Source organism: Schistocerca cancellata, chromosome 4, assembly GCF_023864275.1.
Source record: "Schistocerca cancellata isolate TAMUIC-IGC-003103 chromosome 4, iqSchCanc2.1, whole genome shotgun sequence".
Taxonomy (NCBI): Eukaryota; Metazoa; Arthropoda; class Insecta; order Orthoptera; family Acrididae; genus Schistocerca; species Schistocerca cancellata.
The window spans coordinates 193,831,140-193,849,086 of NC_064629.1; positions in this window are offsets into that span (position 1 = coordinate 193,831,140).

Here is a 17,947-nt window from a genome sequence, read left to right on the forward strand (position 1 = left end):
AGCCGCTTGTTGCGTGTAGTGGACTCCTGACCTATCCAGCGGAACCCGAAACCCCACCACCCTATGGCGCAAGTCGAGGAATCTGCAGCCCACATGGTCGCAGATCCGTCTCAGCCTCTGATTCAGACCCTCCACTCGGCTCTGTACCAAAGGTCCGCAGTCAGTCCTGTCGACGATGCTGCAGATGGTGAGCTCTGCTTTCATCCCGCTAGCGAGACTGGCAGTCTTCACCAAATCAGATAGCCGCCGGAAGCCAGAGAGGATTTCCTCCGATCCATAGCGACACACATCATTGGTGCCGACATGAGCGACCACCTGCAGATGGGTGCACCCTGTACCCTTCATGGCATCCGGAAGGACCCTTTCCACATCTGGAATGACTCCCCCCGGTATGCACACGGAGTGCACTTTGGTTTTCTTCCCCTCCCTTGCTGCCATATCCCTAAGGGGCCCCATTACGCGCCTGACGTTGGAGCTCCCAGCTACCAGTAAGCCCACCCTCTGCGACTGCCCGGATCTTGCAGACTGAGGGGCAACCTCTGGAACAGGACAAGCAGCAATGTCAGGCTGAAGATCAGTATCAGCCTGAGACAGAGCCTGAAACCGGTTCGTCAGACAAACTGGAGAGGCCTTCCGTTCAGCCCTCCGGAATGTCTTTCGCCCCCTGCCACACCTTGAGACGACCTCCCACTCTACCATAGGTGAGGGATCAGCCTCAATGCGGGCAGTATCCCGGGCAACCACAGTCGTAGTCCGATCGGGTGATGCGTGGGACGAGCTGGCCGTCCCCGACAAACCCCCATCCAGTCCCCCACAGTGATGCCCATTGGCAACAGCCTCAAGCTGTGTGACCGAAGCCAACACTGCCTGAAGCTGGGAGCGAAGGGATGCCGACTCAGCCTGCATCCGAACACAGCAGTTGCAGTCCCTATCCATGCTAAAAACTGTTGTGCAAAGAACGTCTGAACTAATCTACAGAGAGCGCAAACAAAACGAACCTCAGGTCCCGTCAGGTCCCAGGTTATTGTACATGTAGGGCGTCGTGAGACAAGAAAGTGCCCCAAATGGAAACTCCAGACGGCCAAGCGTTTAGGAAATGGTTCAAAAGGCTCTGAGCACTATGAGACTTAACATCTGAGGTCATCAGTACCCTAGAACTTAGAACTACTTAAACGTAACTAACCTAAGGACATCATACACATCCATGCCCGAGGCAGGATTCGAACCTGCGACCGTAGCGGTCTCGCGGTTCCAGACTGAAGCGCCTAGAACCGCTGGCCCACAACGGCCGGCGTTTAGGGAATAAAAGGAATTTTGATACGGATCTGTCACCATGTGGATGTTATGAATTGTCTCTGTGACAGTGTGGGTTTCAAGCGGTGCTTGTCTCAGCGGTGAGATATCGGATTCGCATTGAAAGACTCACCGCCAAGAGCGCAGAGGTTCATCCCCCGTCCCACACACATATGAGATACACTAAAAATAAAGATGAACAATACCATACGCCAAACCCAGAAGAAGCAGGAAATGCCGAAAAGTAAACCCTGCGCCAAATAGCTATAGAAATAGCCTTAAGAATGTGGACAGAGCAATGAAAGAGTCGCAGGTTCGACTCCGCCCGGTTTTAAATATGTTTGTGCTCCTTGGCAATGCGTACACTACTGACATCACAATTAAACGCAACATCATATAGGTATTTTATTAATTTATATAAGCACAAAAAGTATAGCCGTAGGATCAAATGCGGGACTGCAAACATTTAAAAAGGGATTTAATTAACGCGTACACGTACGTCGTGTATGTAAATCGATACTTCCATTCTTTTGCAATTGATTAATTACATGTACCGGGGTAATATTCATCAAAGACACAGGGGAAGCAATAATTGTGACCGCATCTTGCGCACGTTATAAACGTCGCCTTTTTGCAGTGACATGGTTTTCATAATATCTCCATAGAAAAAGAAACTTGATTGAGATTCTGAAAACGGCTTCTTTCATCGCACAGTCCAGCAGCGAACCACGCGTAAGCAGCATGTCGCTGAATACGTGTGAGGATAGCTGGTGATGTATAATGGAATGTAGTTTGATGCAAGCTTCTCGGGAAGTGATTTCTTCTTCTTTCTCGATGAGGTAAGTGCAGTTTTTACATTTTTTTTAGATTTTTTACCTGACGATAAAAATATACATCGCAGGGTTGCACTAGTGGCGAACATTTCGGGGAATTACTTTGATACTGCACGTTGGCAATCCCTCTTCATCTTGGAACAGTTCGTCTTATATTTGTGGATTTGTTTGTCCTTTCCACGAGTCAGTCAACAGAAGACATTTATTCTTATGCACGTAGGGCTTCATCGCATCAGTAAAATATTTTTTGTACAAGTGTGTTGTCAGTTTACCGGATTTTGAAGAAGGAGCATAAAAATATTTGGCACTGGGTGGAGTCGAACCCGCACCCCTTTCAATACGAATCCGTTTTCTTACCACTTTTTTTTTTTTTTTTTTTTTTTTTTACCACTGCGCCAAACAGTGCTTGCTAAACACGTTTTCACAGGGGCAATTGATAAAGGTGATAGATCCGAATCAAAATTCCTTTTATTTCCTAAACGCTTGGCAATTTGAAGTTCCCACTTCGAGCACATTCATGTCTCACACCCTAAATGTACCATGAATTTGGACGAATTCGGCGATGACGAGTTGGCGTCCTCTCCTTGTAAGACGTTTTTCTTTGGGCGTTTTCCCACGCGCTGTGCGAGAGTGGAGCGATACAGAAAGAGTCTGAAGGTGGTTCGATGAACACTATGCCAGGCACTTAAGTGTGAATTGTAGAGTAGTCATGCAGGTGCAGATAGATGTAGATACGCAATACGTATGTCACTTTCTTCTAATGCTCCCGATTTAAGTTTCTTAAGCATTTCTATTACACTTCTATATGCGCTGTGCCGAGCTGTTACCATCCTAGCGGCGTATCTTTGAATCAGTTCGATGCCTAATGTCTAGAACGGGTCACACTGGCGTCTTGTACGGGATTTCTTAAACAGATGTTCTGTATTTTGCCAGATCCCTTCCTAAAAATCTGTCTTCTGTAATACTGATTCTACATGAGTGTCCGATTTAGAGTTACCTCTAATTACTTATATGGTTTGATGTGTTCAAGACGTTCGCTACTAATCGTAAAATCAGATAATATCGGGTTTTCTCTCTTTGTTGTAGACCTTACCTTACACTGATAGAGATTTAATAAGTTCAATGGCGGCCCAGACATGATTAACCCTTAATTGTTAACATAGCGTCCGACAGATCCCTAGCATATTTAGTTAAGCTAAATTTATATGAACAAAGTTGGCAACACTGCTTTCCGTCTAGCAATCCTCTCTCATATCTGTTTACTTCCCGCCACCAGTTTTTCATTCCTGTGTTACTCATTGTTAGCGTTTGACGGTTATGTAGTGGCTGGGGAGTTCCTAAACCCCCGCGTTAACACTTCCGTTCCAAGACAGTGCCGAACAAATAGGTTTAAATTCGCATACTCGTGCTTTGCTGTCAGTTTGGAGCTATTGATTTGGAATTCTCATCACTTTATCTCATTTTTGTAACAGATGATGGAAGAAGACACAATTGCTTCATTGAGGAGGTTTCATGAAGATGCCTCTGTTGATGGGTTGTCTTCTGATTCTGTGTCAGACAACTGTATCATGTATGAGGAATCTGGTGGTTCAGATGGTGCAGATTCAGATGCCTCTGATTTTTTCATAGGTAAAGACAAGAGTACAAAATGGAGGAACTTTCCTGCCAGTCAGAGAGTCAAAGCTAGATGGAGGAAGATCATAACTCATCTTCTGGCGTAAAGGAATCGGCAAAGACTTGTAAATCTCGCAAAAAATGTTTGTGTGCGCTAATAGATACCACACTTGTTAGTGCTATTACAGTTAGTACAAACATAAAAATTGATAACGAGAAGAAAAAGAATAAGAATGGAAGTACTGCATGTTTGACTGCTGCTATTGAAGTAAAAACCGTCAGTGGACTTCTGATTTTACCGGATCCATTTATTCAGGTCACTGAGACTTGTCCGACTAGTGGAAAAACAGAGAATGGGTCTCTTTCGTGTCTCCTCTCAGGTACGTGCGGCTCGGTGACATAAACACTCGACCACAAAGTAAACAAGACAAACTGGCACCGATTTGGTTTATATTTGAACATTTCATACTCAACTGCAGAGCCATTTACGTGCCTTCTGAATATTTGACAGCAGATGAGCAGCCTCTTCCATTCAGAGGTCTTTGCAGCTTTCGGCAGTATTTGAGAAGTAAACCGGCCAAGTATCGCGTCAAAGTCTTCCCTCTAACAAATGCGAAAACTTGTTCCATGGAGATTTACGTTGGAAATCAAAATGATAGTCCATGCAAGTTATCCGCCCCAGCACCTCACGTGGTTATGAGACTGATACACTGAGACTGATACACTGAGTGGCACAGGTAGGAAAATAACTGGTGATAACTGGTTTTCCAGTATTCTTCTTGTCCAAAGATTGTTGCAGTAAAACCTGACATATGTCGGTACGCTGAAGAAGAGCTAGCAAGAGGTTCGTCTCGAATTTGTGGCTAAGGAGGGAGATGTGAAATCCACAATATTTGGCTTTCAAAATGACTTTACTCTACTCTCCTATTCCCCAAAGAATAATACAAATGTACTATTAATTTCTTCTATGCACCTTGAAGGTACGTCAATAGACCCCTCCACTGGGGAAAAGAAGAAACCGAACGTAATCACATTATACAACGACACAATAGGGGGTGTTGATGTAGTGGACAAGTTGTGTGCCACAGACTCAACTGCAAGGAAGTGAAGTGCAGTAGATGGCCACTGACGATATTCCTTGGAATTACTGATCCAGGTGGAATTAAGAGGCTTCCAATTTTTAGGAGGAATAACACTGAAAACAGAGTGGCAAGGAAGGATTTTATTTGGGCAATTGGATTCGGCTTGGTGTATGACCAGCTAAAGAAGAGGGCAATAATGGATCACTTACCCAGAGAAATTTGCCAAAGGACAGCAAAAGTCAGTGGATCAGCCCCTGCTGTCAATGACAAACCAGCACAAGAAGAGATACCAGCTGCGAAAAGAAGGAACATTATCTGCCGTTTAAATAAGGATGTAGCAACTCGATTTACTTATCAACAGTATGGCAAACATCCATGCATGAAACATTTGCTTACAGTCTGTGATCAGTTGCTGAATGGTAATGGTAATGAGCCATCAGAAGAAGACCGTTGAATCACTGGATGTTCAGTTTACATTGTGTGAACTTAACTATAGATATTATCTGTTTTCTAACGTAATTAAATGCGTTATTTCTTCAAATAAGCATTAAATGATTCGATTTCATAATTTATGCAGTTTCCACTACATTATTTTCTATTAAATAACCTAGTTATTAACATTGTACGTATATAGCAACATTAACACATCATGGGAACCACTGGACTCCACGTTACCATTTGTGTAAAATAATGCCGCGTTAACAAAGGGAAGGTTAAAGAGATTGCAGTTATGGAGACCACAAAAGTAGCTTACGTCCAGGGAGTTTTCCGAACAACTTTTTTGAGGGCGATGGCGTGATTTATTTTCTTGATAAATCCACATGTCTCCTTCGGCGTGTGGTCGGCTAACAAACCGATCGACATGATTGGACGTCCGCTTCGCATTTCTTTTGGCGGGGAGATGAACACACTAGGGGTAATTTCATCTTACACTGCCTGACAATGAAAAAAGAACCACTCAGACAACATGGTTGGTTGTCAACGTAACTTTGTACACGTACACACCATCGACTAGTTTGTAAACAATTAGAGTCGCAATTCCCTGTGACAGGTAAAACGGCCACCAGAGAGCATTAGTGTTGTTTGTCTTTAGTGTCATTACCAGGCCTGGTAGGGTATAGATGGAATATAAACAGAGTCAGATGTTAGGTGATCACTGGAAGGACAGGAAATGCCACACACTAGCGTGACGCCGCGGTATCAGCACCTGACACAGTTTGAAAGCGGCCTCATTGTAGATTTCCATTTTTCTGGATGGTTGAATAGTACAATATCCAGATTTTTGGGGTATTCGGATGTGCCGGTGGCAGGCATACTCGTGGGCAAAGTTTCGGTCGACTAATTATTACCATCACAAAGGAAGATCACAGCGTTGTGCAACAAGCAGATGGTCACACAAAGTTTATAGTCCTTCAGACAAGCATGCATATCTAAAGGAACAGACACCGCTGACTACTCATAGCTATCTTAAAGATCACGAAATTTATTCGCTGACTTCCAATTCTCTAATATTATCTCTATGAGGTTTACGAGGGACGTTTGAAAAGTCCGTACAAAGTCTGACAGATGGCACCACCGGCGCGTATCGAGATCATGTTTAGTTAGTAGCATCTTTGGAAAGAACGCACACCAAGTTTCAGCCATATTGGTCTAGTTCTTTGTGTGTGGCATTCGTGTGAATCAATGAAGTCGAGTGATTGTCAAAAAATGGACGAAGAAGAATTTCGTGTGGTGATTAAACATTACTTCATGAAAGGCAAAACGCCTCAGGAGACTAAAGAGAAGGTTGATAATCATTACGGTGACTCTGCACCTTCGATTAGAACAGTTTATAAGTGGTTTCAAAATTTTCGGAGTGACCATATGGGCACAAGTCATGCTGAACGTTCTGGACGCCCTGTGGAGGTTACGACTCCAGATATCATTGGTAAAATCCATGATATGGTGATGGATGACAGAAGATTTGCTGGTGCTGTGGGCATCTCGAATGAACAGGTACATAATATTTTGCATACACATTTGAACATGAGAAAACTATCCACAAGAAGGGTTCCGCGATTGCTCACGCTTGACCAAAAACGGATTCGTGTGAAGTGTTGCAAGGATGGTTTGCAGCTGTTCAGGAAGAATCCGCAAGACTTTAAGCGTCGTTTCGTCACTGTGGATGAAACATGGATACATTACTATACTCCTGAGACCAAACAACAATCTAAACAATGGGTTACCCAGGGAGAATCTGCACCAAAGAAGGCGAAGACCATTGCTTCGGCCAGAAAGGTTATGGCGACTGTCTTTGGGGATTCGCAAGGGATAAGCCTCATCGACTATCTACATCTACATCTACATCCATACTCCGCAAGCCACCTGACGGTGTGTGGCGGAGGGTACCTTGAGTACCTCTATCGGTTCTCCCTTCTATTCCAGTCTCGTATTGTTCGTGGAAAGAAGGATTGTCGGTATGCCTCTGTGTGGGCTCTAATCTCTCTGATTTTATCCTCATGGTCTCTTCGCGAGATATACGTAGGAGGGAGCAATATACTGCTTGACTCTTCGGTGAAGGTATGTTTTCGAAACTTTGACAAAAGCCCGTACCGAGCTACTGAGCGTCTCTCCTGCAGAGTCTTCCACTGGAGTTTATCTATCATCTCCGTAACGCTTTCGCGATTACTAAATGATCCTGTAACGAAGCGCGCTGCTCTCCGTTGGATCTTCTCTATGTCTTGTATCAACCCTATCTGGTACGGATCCCACACTGCTGAGCAGTATTCAAGCAGTGGGCGAACAAGCGTACTGTAACCTACTTCCTTTGTTTTCGGATTGCATTTCCTTAGGATTCTTCCAATGAATCTCAATCTGGCATCTGCTTTACCGACAATCAACATTATATGATCATTCCATTTTAAATCACTCCTAATGCGTACTCCCAGATAATTTATGGTATTAACTGCTTCCAGTTGCTGACCTGCTATTTTGTAGCTAAATGATAAAGGATCTATCTTTCTGTGTATTCGCAGCACATTACACTTGTCTACATTGAGATTCAATTGCCATTCCCTGCACCATGCGTCAATTCGCTGCAGATCCCCCTGCATTTCAGTACAATTTTCCATTGTTACAACCTCTCGATACACCACAGCATCATCTGCAAAAAGCCTCAGTGAACTTCCGATGTCATCCACCAGGTCATTTATGTATATTGTGAATAGCAACGGTCCTATGACACTCCCCTGCGGCACACCTGAAATTACTCTTACTTCGGAAGACTTCTCTCCATTGAGAATAACATGCTGCGTCCTGTTATCTAGGAACTCCTCAATCCAATCACACAATTGGTCTGATAGTCCATATGCTCTTACTTTGTTCAATAAACGACTGTGGGGAACTGTATCGAACGCCTTGCGGAAGTCAAGAAACACGGCATCTACCTGTGAACCCGTGTCTATGGCCCTCTGAGTCTCGTGGACGAATAGCGCGAGCTGGGTTTCACATGACCGTCTTTTTCGAAACCCATGCTGATTCCTACAGAGTAGATTTCTAGTCTCCAGAAAAGTCATTATACTCGAACACAATACGTGTTCCAAAATTCTACAACTGATCGACGTTAGAGATATAGGTCTATAGTTCTGCACATCTGTTCGACGTCCCTTCTTGAAAACGGGGATGACCTGTGCCCTTTTCCAATCCTTTGGAACGCTACGCTCTTCTAGAGACCTACGGTACACCGCTGCAAGAAGGGGGGCAAGTTCCTTCGCGTACTCTGTGTAAAATTGAACTGGTATCCCATCAGGTCCAGAGGCCTATCCTCTTTTGAGCGATTTTAATTGTTTCTCTATCCCTCTGTCGTCTATTTCGATATCTACCATTTTGTCATCTGTGCGACAATCTAGAGAAGGAACTACAGAGCAATCTTCCTCTGTGAAACAACTTTGGAAAAAGACATTTAGTATCTCGGCCTTTAGTCTGTCATCCTCTGTTTCAGTACCATTTTGGTCACAGAGTGTCTGGACATTTTGTTTTGATCCACCTACCGCTTTGACATAAGACCAAAATTTCTTAGGATTTTCTGCCAAGTCAGTACATAGAATTTTACTTTCGAATTCATTGAACGCCTCTCGCATAGCTCTCTTCACACTACATTTCGCTTCGCGTAATTTTTGTTTGTCTGCAAGGCTTTGGCTATGTTTATGTTTGCTGTGAAGTTCCCTTTGCTTCCGCAGCAGTTTTCTAACTCGGTTGTTGAACCACGGTGGCTCTTTTCCATCTCTTACGATCTTGCTTGGCACATACTCATCTAACGCATATTGTACGATGGTTATCTGCTATCTGCATATTGTACGATGGTTGCTATCTGGAAAAGGGTAAAACTATTACAGGTGCATATTATTCATCGTTATTGGGGCGTTTGAAAACCGAGCTCCAAGGAAAATGCCGGGGATTGGACCGCAAAAAGTCCTTTTCATTCACGACAATGCATCAGGACACACCTCAGCAGTTGTGGTCGCAAATTAATGGAAATAGGATTCCAACTCGTTTCATATCCCCCCTATTCCCCAGACTTGGCTCCCTCAGGCTACTATTTGTTCCCCAATTTGAAGAAATGGCTGGCAGGACAAAGATATTATTCAAATGAGGAGGTGATTGCACTAACTAATAGCTATTTTGCAGACTTTGACAATTCCTATTATTCGGAAGGGATCAACAAATCAGAACAGCGTTGGACGAAGTGTATAAGTCTAAAAGGAGACTATGTCGAAAAATAAAAAAGGTTTACCCCAAACATGTAGATACACTATTTATTACATCTACATCTACATACATACTCCACAATCCACGGTACGGTGCGTGGCGGAGGTTACTCTGTACCACAACTAGTCGTTTCTTTCCTGTTCCACTCGCAGATAGAGCGAGGGATAACGACTACCTATATGCCTCTGTATAAGCCCTGATTTTTCGTATCGTATCTTCGTGGTTCTTCCACGAAATGTATACTGGCGGCAGTAGGATCGTTCTGCCGTCAGCTTCAGTTGCTAGTTCCCTAAATTCTCTCTGTAGTGTTCCTCGGAAAGGACGTCGCCTTCCCTCCAGGGATTCCCATTTGAATTCCCGAAGCATTTCCGTAAACGTGCGTGATGTTAGAATCCACCGGTAACAAATCTAGCAGCCGATCTCTGAATCTTTTTTTAATCCGACCTGGTGCGGATCCAAAACACTCGAGCATTACTCGAGAATATGTCGCACTTGCGTCCTATATGCGGTCTCCTTTACAGATGAACCACACTTTTCTAAAATTCTCCCAGTAAACAGAAGTCGACCATTGACCTTCCCCACCACAATCCCCACATGCTCGTTCCATTTCACATCGCTTGGCAAAGTTACGCTCAAATATTTAAACGGCGTGACTGTATCAAGTAGGACACTACTAATGCAGTATCCGAATACTGCAGGTTTGTTTGTCCTAAGCCGGCATAGGTGGCCGAGCGGTTCTAGGCGTTACAGTCTGGAACCGCGCGACCGCTACGGTTGCAGGTTCGAATCCTGCCTCGGGCATGGATGTGTGTGATGTCCTTAGGTTAGTTAGGTTTAAGTAGTTCTAAGTTCTAGGGGACTGATGACCTCAGAAGTTAAGTCCCATAGTGCTCAGAGCTATTTTCACTAATACACTCCTGGAAATTGAAATAAGAACACCGTGAATTCATTGTCCCAGGAAGAGGAGACTTTATTGACACATTCCTGGGGTCAGATACATCACATGATCACACTGACAGAACCACAGGCACATAGACACAGGCAACAGAGCATGCACAATGTCAGCACTAGTACAGTGTATATCCACCTTTCGCAGCAATGCAAGCTGCTATTCTCCCATGGGGACGATCGTAGAGATGCTGGATGTAGTCCTGTGGAACGGCTTGCCATGCCATTTCCACCTGGCGCCTCAGTTGGACCAGCGTTCGTGCTGGACGTGCAGACCGCGTGAGACGACGCTTCATCCAGTTCCAAACATGCTCAATGGGGGACAGATCCGGAGATCTTGCTGGCCAGGGTAGTTGACTTACACCTTGCAGAGCACGTTGGGTGGCACGGGATACATGCGGACGTGCATTGTCCTGTTGGAACAGCAAGTTCCGTTGCCGGTCTAGGAATGGTAGAACGATGGGTTCGATGACGGTTTGGATGTACCGTGCACTATTCAGTGTCCCCTCGACGATCACCAGTGGTGTACGGCCAGTGTAGGAGATCGCTCCCCACACCATGATGCCGGGTGTTGGCCCTGTGTGCCTCGGTCGTATGCAGTCCTGATTGTGGCGCTCACCTGCACGGCGCCAAACACGCATACGACTATCATTGGCACCAAGGCAGAAGCGACTCTCATCGCTGAAGACGACACGTCTCCATTCGTCCCTCCATTCACGCCTGTCGCGACACCACTGGAGGCGGGCTGCACGATGTTGGGGCGTGAGCGGAAGACGGCCTAATGGTGTGTGGGACCGTAGCCCAGCTTCATGGAGACGGTAGCGAATGGTCCTCGCCGATACCCCAGGAGCAACAGTGTCCCTAATTTGCCGGGAAGTGGCGGTGCGGTCCCCTACGGCACTGCGTAGGATCCTACGGTCTTGGCGTGCATCCGTGCGTCGCTGCGGTCCAGTCCCAGGTCGACGGGCACGTGCACCTTCCGCCGACCACTGGCGACAACATCGATGTACTGTGGAGACCTCACGCCCCACGTGTTGAGCAATTCGGCGGTACGTCCACCCGGCCTCCCGCATGCCCACTATACGCCCTCGCTCAAAGTCCGTCAACTGCACATATGGTTCACGTCCACGCTGTCGCGGCATGCTACCAGTGTTAAAGACTGCGATGGAGCTCCGTATGCCACGGCAAACTGGCTGACACTGACGGCGGCGGTGCACAAATGCTGCGCAGCTAGCGCCATTCGACGGCCAACACCGCGGTTCCTGGTGTGTCCGCTGTGCCGTGCGTGTGATCATTGCTTGTACAGCCCTCTCGCAGTGTCCGGAGCAAGTATGGTGGGTCTGACACACCGGTGTCAATGTGTTCTTTTTTCCATTTCCAGGAGTGTAGATGGTATATCTATACCTCATACAGCGAATGTCCAAAAATTCGCAATCAGCGAATAAATTTCAGCACATCGCAACAGTTTCACATCTCTGCCTCTCACCCGAGAACTCCTTGCAGAATTCTGTGTCATCCCGCAACGTTGCTCGGAGACTAGCAGCAACCAGGTTAAGGGATTAATATGGGAACAGTGCCGTTAATATCAGAAAACAACGGTTGCGTTTGGAGTGGTGCAATGACCAGGATGCAGGGAATGCTGATGAATCGCACTGTGTTCAGCGAAGGATTGCGGCTCTGCACCACCACGAATGGCCTTCGTTGGCGAGTATAGCGACAGCTGAAGAGAGATGTCGTTCTTCCAATGTTTTGGAGAGACACGTAGGTGTCACTCATGGTGTCACGGTGTGGGGAGGCATCGGGAATGACTTCTTGGTAGTGTTGAAGTACCTTTGAAGACACAACGAAATGTCACTGACAACCTGAATTCTCATGTATTACTTCTCATGCGACAGTATTGTGGTGCTATTTTTCAACACGATAATGCCCATCCACAGATGGCACGTGTTTCTTTGAAATGTCTGCTCGATGTTGTGGTACTCTCATGGCTAACAATATCCTCAGATCTGCCCCCGAAGAACGTATTTGGGAAGAGCTCGGACATCAAATCCGTCTCAGTGTAAGTATCCGTGATATCAACGAACGGTTGAAACACTTGTGCACCATCTTACCTCAGGAGAGGATATAACGGCTTTATGAAACCCTTCACAAACGAATCAGTGCATGTATCCATGCCACAGGGTGTGCTACCGCATACTGATAAGTGGGCTCATACTGCCTTAGTAAATTTGACTCGATTTTGTAATCACTGAAACAACATCACAAACCCTCTCAGCCCCTGAAGTTTCATTTCATTTCCTCTTCCCTGCAGGATATTTCACTTTGTTTGTCACGCAGTGTAGATTTAGACAGCATTTTCGTATAACTCACTCCCGACGTACACATGCTACCGTAATAGCTTCCATAACCATATGCATATACGACGCATATCCTCTCAATCTGCTACTGCCATTCTTGAATATAAGTAACTCTATGTACACTGATGAACCAAAACGTTACGGCCATCTGGTTAAGTCGGCCGGAGTGGTCGAGCGGTTCTAGACGCTTCAGTCTGGAACCGCATGACCGCTACGTTCGCAGGTTCGAATCCTGCCTCGGGCATAGATGTTTGTGACGTCCTTAGGTTTAAGTAGTTCTAAGTTCTGGGGGACTGATGACCTCAGATGTTAAGTCCCATAGTGCTCAGAGCCATTTGAACCATCTGGTTAATAGTTCGTTTTTCGGTGTTTGGAACGAAATAAATCACTTATTCTACGTATCAGTGATAAGACAGTCTGTTGGTAGGTCTGTGGAGGTATGTGGCATTAGATTTCTGCGCACAGTAATTCGCGGAAATAACGAGCCGCTGATCTGCGTACACGATGATGGCGCCCGATAGCGACCCCGACGGGTTCCAAATGATTTACATCAGGCATATCTGGTCACTGACGCACAACGTGAGTTCACAACAATGCTCCTCAAACCGCTGTAGCAAGGTTCTAGTTCCGAGACACGGACAATTACACTGATGAAAGATGACATCGCCGTCGGGGAAGACATCAAGCATGAAAGAATGCAGGTGGTTCGCAGCTGTCAGCGTGTCTTCGATCACTAGCAGAGGTCCCATGCAAGCGCAGGAGAATGTCTCCCATAGCATAATACTACTCCCACCAGCCTGCGTCCGTGGCGCGCTGCACGTTTGAGAGCTGTCGTTCTACATCTACATCTACATTGATACACGGCAAGGCACGGTATGGCGCGTGGCGGAGGGTACCCTCTATCACTACTTGCCATTTCCGTTTTGAGAGCTGTCGATGATGATGATGATGTTTGGTTTGTGGGGCGCTCAACTGCGTGGTTATCAGCGCCCGTACAATTATCCAATCTTTGCTCAGTCCAATTTCGCCACTTTCCTGGATGATGATGAAATGATGAGGACAACACAAACACCCAGTCATCTCGAGGCAGGTGAAAATCCCTGACCCCGCCGGGAATCGAACCCGGGACCCCGTGCTCGGGAAGCGAGAACGCTACCGCGAGACCACGAGCGGCGGACTTGAGAGCTGTCGTTCTACATTTACATCTACATTGATACACGGCAAGGCACGGTATGGCGCATGGCGGAGGGTACCCTCTATCACTACTTGCAATTTCCGTTTTGAGAGCTGTCGTTCTACATCTACATCTACACTGATACACGGCAAGGCACGGTACGGCGCATGGCGGAGGGTACCCTCTATCACTACTTGCCATTTCCGTTTTGAGAGATGTCGTTCTACATCTACATGTACATTGATACGCGGCAAGGCACGGTACGGCGCATGGCGGAGGGTACCCTCTATCACTACTTGCCATTTCCGTTTTGAGAGCTGTCGTTCTACATCTACATCTACACTGATACACGGCAAGGCACGGTATGGCGCATGGCGGAGGGTACCCTCTATCACCACTTGCCATTTCTGTTTTGAGAGCTGTCATTCTACATCTACATCTACATTGATACACGGCAAGGCACGGTATGGCGCATGGCGGAGGGTATCCTCTATCACTACTTGCCATTTCCGTTTTGAGAGATGTCGTTCTACATCTACATCTACATTGATACGCGGCAAGGCACGGTATGGCGCATGGCGGAGGGTACCCTCTATCACTACTTGCCATTTCCGTTTTGAGCGCTGTCGTTCTACATCTACATTTACATTGATACGCGGCAAGGCACGGTATGGCGCATGGCGGAGGGTACCCTCTAACACTACTTGCAATTTCCGTTTTGAGAGCTGTCGTTCCACATCTACATCTACATTGATATGCGGCAAGGCACGGTATGGCGCATGGCGGAGGGTACCCTCTATCACTACTTGCCATTTCCGTTTTGAGAGCTGTCGTTTTACATCTACATCTACATTGATACACGGCAAGGCACGGTATGGCGCATGGTGGAGGGTACCTTTTATCACTACTTGCCATTTCCCCTCCTGTTCCACTCGCAAAAAGAGCGAGGGAGAAACGACTGTCAGTACGCCCGAATTTCTCCTATCTTATATTCGTGGTCCTTACGCGGGATGTATGTTGGCGACAGTAGCAGTCAGCTTCAAATGACGGTTCTCTAAATATTCTCAATAGTGTTTCTCCGAAAGAACTTCGCCTTCTCTCCAGAGATTCCAATTTGTATTCCCGAAGCATCTCCGTAACACTTACGCGTTGTTCGAACCTACCGGTAACAAATCTAGCCGACCGCCTGTGAATTGCTTCGATGTCTTCCTTCAATCCGACCTGGTACGGATCCCAAACACTCGAATAGCACTCAAGAATAGTTCGCACCAGCGTTCACCTCGATTACGACGTATGTGGAGACGATCATCGAACTAGTGTAGCAAAAATGTGATTCAGTCGAAGCGCAGACACATTTACATTGAACTACGGTCGAATCCCGATGGTCCGGTGCCCACTGCAAGCGTGCTGGCGCTGTCGTTGGGTCAACATGTGAACATGTAGCTGTGGTCAAATACGGAGCTCCAAGTTCAAAAATGAACGATGAATGGTGTGCGTGCACAAGCATTGTGCTTTGTCGGTAGAGATGCTACAGGTCACCATCTATCCTACTTCACAGCGCAGACAAACCTCCGAAGACAACGCTCTGTGAAGAGTCGTGGACGTCCAACCATTCAGCGTCTAGGGGTAGTTTCACTGTCCTACTACCTCTTTCCGTAGATGCTCGCGACAGTACAAAGAACATTCGACCAGCTTCGCCGTTTTCGAGATACTCGTTCACAGGTTCTGCGTAATAATATTCTACACTTTGTGCTCTTTTGTCTAAAACTGACATGGTGAGACCGTGGCTGTGTATCTTGTGAATCTTGTGAACATACGTCTGAGGATGAACTTGTCAGTTCGATACCGGTTACGGCGCTATATACTTAAATACGAGGGTTGGAACTTTAATAGTGGCAACTACACTACTGGCCATTAAAATTGATACACCACGAAGATGACGTGCTACAGACGCGAAATTTAACCGACAGGAAGAAGATGCTGTGATACGAAAATGATTAGCTTTTCAGAGCATTCACACAAGGTTGGCGCCGGTGGCGACACCTACAACGTGCTGACATGAGGAACGTTTCCAGCCGATTTCTCATACACAAACAACAGTTGACCGGCGTTGCCTGGTGAAACGTTGTTATGATGCCTCGTGTAAGGAGGAGAAATGCGTACCATCACGTTTCCGAATTTGATAAAGGTCGGATTGTGGCCTATCGCGATTGCGGTTTATCTTATCGGGACATTGCTGGTCGCGTTGGGCGAGATCCAATGACTGTTAGCAGAATATGGAATCGGTGGGTTCAGGAGGGTAATACGGAACGCCGTGCTGGATCCCAACGGCCTCGTATCACTAGCAGTCGAGATGACGGGCATCTTATCCGCATGGCTGCAACGGATCGTGCAGCCACGTCTCGATCCCTGAGTCAACAGATGGGGACGTTTGCAAAACATCCATCTGCACGAACAGTTCGACGACGTTTGCAGCAGCATGGACTATCAGCTCGGAGACCGTGGCTGCGGTTACCCTTGGCGCTGCATCACAGACAGGAGCCCCTGCGATGGTTTACTCGACGACGAACCTAGGTGCACGAATGGCAAAACGTCATTTTTTCGGATGAATCGAGGTTCTGTTTACAACATCATGATGGTCGCATCCGTGTTTGGCGACATGGCGGTGAACGCACATTGGAAGCGTGTGTTCGTCATCGCCATACTGGCGTATCATCCGGCGTGACGGTATGGGGTGCCATTGGTTACATGTCTCGGTCACCTCTTGTTCGCATTGACGGCACTTTGAACAGTGGAAGTTACATTTCAGATGTGTTACGACCCGTGGCTCTACCCTTCATTCGATCCCTGCGAAACCCTACATTTGTCCGCAGCTCGTGGTCGTGCGGTAGCGTTCTCGCTTCCCACGCCCGGGTTCCCGGGTTCGATTCCCGGCGGGGTCAGGGAATTTCTCTGCCTCGTGATGACTGGGTGTTGTGTGCTGTCCTTAGGTTAGTTAGGTTTAAGTAGTTCTAGGTGACTGATGACCATAGATGTTAAGTCCCATAGTGCTCAGAGCCAAACCCTACATTTCAGCAGGATAATGCACGACCGCATGTTGCAGGTCCTGTACGGGCCTTTCTGGATACAGAAAATGTTCGGCTGCTGCCCTGGCCAGCACATTCTCCAGATCTCTCGCCAGATATCTCACTAATTGAAAACGTCTGGTCAATGGTGGCCGAGCAACTGGCTCGTCACAATACGCCAGTCACTACTCTTGATGAACTGTGGTATCGTGTTGAAGCTGCATGGGCAGCTGTACTTGTACACGCCATCCAAGCTCTGTTTGACGCAATGCCCAGGCGTATCCAGGCCATTATTATGGCCAGAGATGATTGTTCTGGGTACTGATTTCTCAGGATCTATGCACCCAATTTGCGTGAAAATGTAATCACGTGTCAGTTCTAGTATAATATATTTGTCCCATGATTACCCGTTTATCATCTTCTTTTCTTCCTGGTGTAGCAATTTTAATGGCCAGTAGTGTATTTATTTACAGCTCGTACAAAATTGATATGTGTTTCAAAGTTTTACTGACCTTTAAAGTAGTCACCAGCATTGTGTACAACCTGCTGCCAGCGATGTGGAAGTCGGAGGATACTCGTAGCAGTGCCAGTTGTGTTGACAGTTCGAGCGGCACAGTCTATTGCCCGTCGAATTTGTAGCAGTTCTAAAGCGAATGGCGTGAAGTGTTTCCTTTAGTTTAGAAATGGAGTTGAACTTACGAGGGCTTAAGTCAGGGGTGTGCAGTAGGTGGTATAGCACTTAGCAGCCCAATCAGTCAAACAAATCAGTAACAGCTTGCACTGTACATGCTTGAGCATTGTCCTGCAAAATGATGGTCAGGCCCGCAGAGAGTAT